Source organism: Oncorhynchus tshawytscha, linkage group LG08 (assembly GCF_018296145.1).
Source record: "Oncorhynchus tshawytscha isolate Ot180627B linkage group LG08, Otsh_v2.0, whole genome shotgun sequence".
Taxonomy (NCBI): domain Eukaryota; kingdom Metazoa; phylum Chordata; class Actinopteri; order Salmoniformes; family Salmonidae; genus Oncorhynchus; species Oncorhynchus tshawytscha.
In genome coordinates, this window is record NC_056436.1 from 10,538,525 (window position 1) to 10,546,477 (window position 7,953).

Below are 7,953 nucleotides of genomic sequence, written 5' to 3' on the forward strand. Positions count from 1 at the left end.
GTAGATCATAACTGCGCTTACGGTGACATTTCCCCCAATACAGCCAGGTATCTCAATGATGGCATGTTGACCAATGATGTTCCGTCCTCTCCTCCTCATCTTCGCTAAATTGAATCCAGCCTCATCTATGAATTTGAGTTCCTGGAGGGATAGGACTCGCATTCAAATCCATGATTTTCTGAAATAACAGTAAATACTGTAATTGCTGTATAATAATGCTCACTGGCAACATCAATGAGTCTCTAATGTTTCTAGAGAGTAATACTAGCACATTACTTACTGCACATATTCGTACTGTTTATCCTTCACTCTTTGGGAATTCCTTTCAAATGGGTCTCTGTAGATTTGCTTCATCAGGAGATGTTGTTTGTTAAGGATGCAGGCTGTGGTTGATGAGCTCACTCGGATGTGGTGTAAATTGGCAGGGTTTTCAATAATCTGTTGTTGGAATTCCCATTGTTTTATGGCACTATTTTCAACTACCATCTGCACAATGACAGCCTCCTGTTCGTCTGTAAATAGACGCCTTCTACCACCACTTGGTGCTCGTCTTTTCAGCTGTTGTGTTTTGCCAAATGTTTGTTATTGAATTGCAATCTGATTGTAAAGCAAAACATTTGCCAGTAGTATTGCAGATTTGGTGTCTGGTTCTGCTAAATGAGGTATAGGTTTGGGTCATTATGCTTCATGGGCCAGTTTCCGTGTGTAAACATTTGGGAAAAACATTAAGGTCTGTGTTACTGTAGTGGATGTGTGTCATTGTAGTGGTGGTCTGTGTTAGTGTAGTGGTGGTCTGTGTTAGTGTAGTGGTGGTCTATGTTAGTGTAGTGGTGGTCTATGTTAGTGTAGTGGTCGTCTATGTTAGTATAGTGGATGTGTGTTAATGTAGTGAGGGTCTGTGTTAGTGTAGTGGTGGTCTGTGTTAGTGTAGTGGTGGTCTGTGTTAGTGTAGTGGTGGTCTATGTTAGTGTAGTGGTGGTCTATGTTAGTATAGTGGATGTGTGTTAATGTAGGGAGGGTCTGTGTTAATGTAGTGGTGGTCTGTGTTAGTGCAGTGGTGGTCTGTGTTAGTGTAGTGGTGGTCTATGTTAGTGTAGTGGTGGTCTATGTTAGTATAGTGGATGTGTGTTAATGTAGTGAGGGTCTGTGTTAATGTAGTGGTGGTCTGTGTTAGTGTAGTGGTGGTCTATGTTAGTGTAGTGGGGGTCTATGTTAGTGTAGTGGTGGTCTGTGTTAGTGCAGTGGTGGTCTGTGTTAATGTAGTGGTGGTCTGTGTTAGTGTAGTGGTGGTCTGTGTTAGTGTAGTGGTGGTCTGTGTTAGTGTAGTGGTGGTCTGTGTTAGTGTAGTGGTGGTCTGTGTTAGTGTAGTGGCGGTCGTGTTAGTGCAGTGGTGGTCTGTGTTAATGTAGTGGTGGTCTGTGTTAGTGTAGTGGTTGTCTGTGTAGTATAGCGGTGGTCTGTGTTAATGTAGTGGTGGTCTGTGTTAGTGTAGTGGTGGTCTGTGTTAGTGTAGTGGTGGTCTGTGTTAATGTAGTGGTGGTCTGTGTAGTATAGCGGTGTCTGTGTTAGTGTAGTGGTGGTCTGTGTTAATGTAGTGGTAGGTCCCTTCCTGTTTGGTTCCGTCTAGTTCTGTTTGGTTCCTAGTGAATACACCCCTTGTCATAGGAACAGCTCTAAGGCATCATAACTGGAGGGAGGATAATGAAGTTGCCTTTAGACATTAACACTGATCTAAGATCAGTTTGTGTTTCTCCATCTCGACCCAATGGTTATGATGGGAATATGGAACAGTAAATGTATCCCAACTAGAATCCACTGGAATGGAGAAAGCTATACTGTCATAATACTGAACTATTAGAAATGGCCAGGGAGGTTTTATAAAGAGAACAAAGCATTTGGTTTCTAAAGAAGTCCTTGGCTGACATGGAGGTGATGGACAACTTTATCTGTGGTCAGGATACAGAGATCTTATAATAGACCTACTGGACTTGGTGAGTTCCTCACAGGACTGACCATTTGCTTTCTGACAGTTCCCTCTAGTGGCCCGGGCCTACTATTTTCTACATTGTAGAAAAGACATTGAAGACATCAATACTATGAAATAACACATGGAATCATGTAGTAACCAAAAAAAAGTGGTTAATCAAAATATATTTTATATTTGAGATTCTTCAAAGAAGCCTTTGTGACAGTTTTGCACACTCTTGGCTCTGGCTGGGCCACTCAGGGTCATTCAGAGACTTGTCCTGAAGCCACTCCAGTGTTGTCTTGGACGTGTGCTTAAGGTCATTGTCCTGTTGGAAGGTGAACTTTCAACCAGTCTAAAGTACTGAGTCCTCTGGAGCAGGTTTTCATAAAGGATCTCTCTGTACTTTGCTCCGTTCATTATCGCCTCAATCCTGACTAGTCATTCCCACAGCATGATGCTACCAACACCATGCTTCACCGTAGGGATGGTGCCAGGTTTCCTCCAGATGTGACGCTTGGCATTCAGGCCAAAGCTTTCAATCTTGGTTTGATCAGACCAGAGAATCTTGTTTCTCATGGTCTGAGAGTCTTTAGGTGCCTTTTGACAAACTCCAAGCGGGCTGTCATGTGCCTTTTACTGAGGAGTGGCTTCCGTCTAAAGGCCTGATTGGTGGAGTGCGGCAGAGATGGTTTATCCTTCTAGAAGGTTCTCCCATCTCCACAGAGGAACTGTAGAGCGCTGTCAAAGTGATCATCAGGTTCTTGGTCACCTCCCTGACTAAGTCCCTTCTCCACCAATTGCTCAGTTTGGCTGCGGGGCCAGCTCTAGGGAGAATCTTGATGGTTCCAAACTGTGTTCTTGGGGACCTTTAATGCTGTAGAAATGTTTTGGTACCCTTCAACCAGATCTGTGCCTTGGCACAATCCTGTCTCAGAGCTCTATGGACAATTCCTTCGACCTCATAGCTTGTTTTTTTCTCTGACATACACTGTCAAGTCTGGGATCTTATATAGACAGGTGTGTGCCTTTCCAAATCATGTCCAATCAATTGAATTTACCACAGGTGGACTCCAATCAAGTTGTAGAAACATATCAAGGATGATCAATGGAAACAGGATGCACCTGAGCTCAATGTCAAGTCCTATAGCAAAGGGTCTGAAAACGTATGTAAATAAGGTATTTCAGTTTGACATTTTTCATCAATTTTCTAACATTTCAAAAAATGTGTTTTCGCCGTGTCATTTTGGGGTTTTGTGTGTAGATTGATGAGCGAAAAATATAATTAAATCAATTTTAGAATGTGGAAAAAGTCAAGGGGTCTGAATACTTTCCGAAGGCGCTGACTGAGCAAACAGTGGATTTCAAGTGTATACATAAACAGGAATGTATTCATTTGTTTTCCATCAACCATGGATAGGGCTTTTAAGTCTGACTGTTGTTAGCTTGCTAGTGTAGTATTGGGTCTGTTCTAGGCATCATGCCCAGAAGTCTCAATTTACATGAGATGGGTAGAACAGTGCTTCATTTGGGGAAGTAGTGGGGTGAGGCTGGGTTTCTCTGGGGAAGTAGTGGGGTGAGGCTGGGTTTCTCTGGGGAAGCAGTGGGGTGAGGCTGGGTTTCTCCGGGGAAGTAGTGGAGAGGGCAGGTTTCTCTGGGGAAGTAGTGGAGAGGGCAGGTTTCTCTGGGGAAGTAGTGGGGTGAGGCTGGGTTTCTCCGGGGAAGCAGTGGGGTGAGGCTGGGTTTCTCTGGGGAAGTAGTGGGGTGAGGCTGGGTTTCTCTGGGGAAGTAGTGGAGAGGGCAGGTTTCTCTGGGGAAGTAGTGGAGAGGGCAGGTTTCTCTGGGGAAGTAGTGGGGTGAGGCTGGGTTTCTCCGGGAAGCAGTGGGGTGAGGCTGGGTTTCTCTGGGGAAGTAGTAGAGAGGGAAGGTTTCTCTGGGGAATCAGTGGAGAGGGCAGGTTTCTCTGGGGAAGTAGTGGGGTGAGGCTGGGTTTCTCTGGGGAAGTAGTGGAGAGGGCAGGTTTCTCTGGGGAAGTAGTGGGGTGAGGCTGGGTTTCTCTGGGGAAGTAGTGGAGAGGGCAGGTTTCTCTGGGGAAGTAGTGGGGTGAGGCTGGGTTTCTCTGGGGAAGTAGTGGGGTGAGGCTGGGTTTCTCTGGGGAAGTAGTGGGGTGAGGCTGGGTTTCTCTGAGGAAATAGTGGGGTGAGGCTGGGTTTCTCTGGGGAAGTAGTGGGGCAGGGCGGGTTTCTCTGGGGAAGTAGTGGGGTGAGGCTGGGTTTCTCCGGGGAAGTAGTGGGGTGAGGCTGGGTTTCTCTGGGGAAGCAGTGGGGTGAGGCTGGGTTTCTCTGGGGAAGTAGTGGGGTGAGGCTGGGTTTCTCTGGGGAAGTAGTGGGGTGAGGCTGGGTTTCTCTGGGGAAGTAGTGGGGTGAGGCTGGGTTTCTCTGGGGAAGTAGTGGGGTGAGGCTGGGTTTCTCTGGGGAAGTAGTGGGGTGAGGCTGGGTTTCTCCGGGGAAGTAATGGGGTGAGGCTGGGTTTCTCCGGGGAAGCAGTGGGGTGAGGCTGGGTTTCTCCGGGGAAGCAGTTGGGGGCGGTACATCATAGTATCAGGGACCCACACAGTAGGTACATCATAGTATCCGGGAACATTAACTCTTTCCCTGTCACCCTATTGAACGTCTATGAACCAAACATTGATGACCCACATTTCCATCATGTTTTTGATTGACTCCCAGATCAGAGTAGCACTAATCTAATAATCGATACAATGGTTTTAATTGTTTAATTGTTACCATGAAAGACTGTCCACACATACTGCACCAAATATCACCTCTGTCCAGGTTCTGAATAATCTAATCAAATCCAGGAATCTAGTGGACATCTGGAGACTGCAACATCCCACAGACAAAGACTACTCATTCTACTCTCCTGTTCACATGTCTTATTCTAGAACCGTCTACTTCCTAATAGATTCCAAATTGATACCCAATGTGCTCAATTTGAAATAACATAGCACCTTAATAACTGATCAGAGTCCAATTATGCTGTCCCTAAAATTTTTCTTTGCCAAAATTGAACTACAGTTGGTGATTCATCCCCTCCTTGGTCATAGACCAAGCATTCAATGACTGCATGACAGCCAAGTTGAATGAGTTCCTCGAGACTAATGACACAGGAGTGGTATCTGATTCTACACTATGGGAAACTTTAAAGTGGTTATGAGAGGTCATATTATTTCAGTCTGCCATTAAAAGAAAATGGAATCGTATGCAACTCGATAAGATAGGAAAAAAAGCTCCCAGCTTCGGAGGAGACATACAAAACTTCACACTCTCAGGTTGACTACAACAATATTTTGAAATCGAAATATATAAGATATATATATAATAGATAAGCCTTCTAGCCAGACTGGCTATAAATTCATTCATTTCTACCATGGTACAGACAGTCATTGTTCTAATTCTTGATTATATTTACACACATTATATTCAGTACTAGGATTAAAAAGAAAATTCATACATATACAGTAACATAATAGTATTCTGATTAGTACATATACAGTAACATAATAGAATTCTGATTAGTACATATACAGTAACATAATAGTATTCCGATTAGTCAGTCCTGATTGAAATGTATACATAATTAGTCATCATTGATAAAAATTCCTTTAACAGAATACAATTCTATTCTTGGTTCTCAGGTCAGTAACCTCCTATTAGTCCAACACTCTAACCACTAGGCTACCTGAACAACTGCTTCAAAGAATTGTACTCATAGTTATAGTTTTCCATATCCAATGGTTCTGGTTCTGATCTGATGCTTCTGGTGGTTCTGATCCGATAGTTCTGGTTATGATCTGATGCTTCCGGTTCTGATCCGATGCTTCCGGTTCTGATCCGATAGTTCTGGTTCTGATCCGATGCTTCTGGTGGTTCTGATCTGATGCTTCTGGTGGTTCTGATCCGATGCTTCTGGTTCTGATCCGATGCTTCTGGTGGTTCTGATCCGATGCTTCTGGTTCTGATCCGATGCTTCTGGTGGTTCTGATTCAATGCTTCTGGTGGTTCTGATCCGATGCTTCTGGTTCTGATCCGGTGCTTCTGCGAGTTCGGATGTATCAGCCTTCTTTGATTCCATCAGCCTGCCAAAACTTGATGATAGCACCAAAAAAAGAATTGAACTCAAATTTCACAACAGAGGAAATAATTGAGGCAGTAAAAGCTTTCCCACCTGGAAAGACTGCAGACCCTGATGGTTTCAGCTATGGTTTTTATTAAACATTCAGTGAAGCTCTCGCTCCGCTCTTCTTACTCGGGATGATCACTGATTCAACAGAAAATTATATTTTGCCGAAATCATTGTACGAAGCCAATATTTGCCTTATGTTAGAAAAAAAAGGCAGAGAAGTAACAGATACGGCAAATTATAGACCAATAGCATTGCTTAATTTCGATACTAAAAGAATCGCCAAAGTGCTTGCTAATAGGATGAACAAACATGTAACAGCCATTATTCATCCGGATCAGATAAAACTGTGAAGGACCTCGGCGTTACTCTGGACCCTGATCTCTCTTTTGAAGAACATATCAAGACCATTTCAAGGACATCTTTTTTCCATCTACGTAACATTGCAAAAATCAGAAACTTTCTGTCCAAAAATGATGCAGAAAAATTAATCCATGCTTTTGTCACTTCTAGGTTAGACTACTGCAATGCTCTATTTTCCGGCTACCCGGATAAAGCACTAAATAAACTTCAGTTAGTGCTAAATACGGCTGCTAGAATCCTGACTAGAACCAAAAAATTTGATCATATTACTCCAGTGCTAGCCTCTCTACACTGGCTTCCTGTCAAAGCAAGGGCTGATTTCAAGGTTTTACTGCTAACCTACAAAGCATTACATGGGCTTGCTCCTACCTATCTCTCTGATTTGGTCCTGCCGTACATACCTACACGTACGCTACGGTCACAAGACGCAGGCCTCCTAATTGTCCCTAGAATTTCTAAGCAAACAGCTGGAGGCAGGGCTTTCTCCTATAGAGCTCCATTTTTATGGAACGGTCTGCCTACCCATGTCAGAGACGCAAACTCGGTCTCAACCTTTAAGTCTTTACTGAAGACTCATCTCTTCAGTGGGTCATATGATTGAGTGTAGTCTGGCCCAGGAGTGGGAAGGTGAACGGAAAGGCTCTGGAGCAACGAACCGCCCTTGCTGTCTCTGCCTGGCCGGTTCCCCTCTTTCCACTGGGATTCTCTGCCTCTAACCCTATTACAGGGGCTGGGTCACTGGCTTGCTGGGGCTCTCTCATGCCGTCCCTGGAGGGGGTGCGTCACCTGAGTGGGTTGATTCACTGTTGTGGTCATCCTGTCTGGGTTGGCGCCCCCTTGGGTTGTGCCGTGGCGGAGATCTTTGTGGGCTATACTCAGCCTTGTCTCAGGATGGTAAGTTGGTGGTTGAAGATATCCCTCTAGTGGTGTGGGGGCTGTGCTTTGGCAAAGTGGGTGGGGTTATATCCTTCCTGTTTGGCCCTGTCCGGGGTGACCTCGGATGGGGCCACAGTGTCTCCTGACCCCTCCTGTCTCAGCCTCCAGTATTTATGCTGCAGTAGTTTATGTGTCGGGGGCTGGGGTCAGTTTGTTATATCTGGAGTACTTCTCCTGTCCTATTCGGTGTCCTGTGTGAATCTAAGTGTGCGTTCTCTAATTCTCTCCTTCTCTCTTTCTTTCTCTCTCTCGGAGGACCTGAGCCCTAGGACCTGAGCTCCAGGACTACCTGACATGATGACTCCTTGCTGTCCCCAGTCCACCTGGCCATGCTGCTGTTCCAGTTTCAACTGACCTGAGCCCTAGGACCATGCCCCAGGACTACCTGACATGATGACTCCTTGCTGTCCCCAGTCCACCTGGCCATGCTGCTGCTCCAGTTTCAACTTCCACCTGACTGTGCTGCTGCTCCAGTTCAACTGTTCTGCCTTATTATTATTCGACCA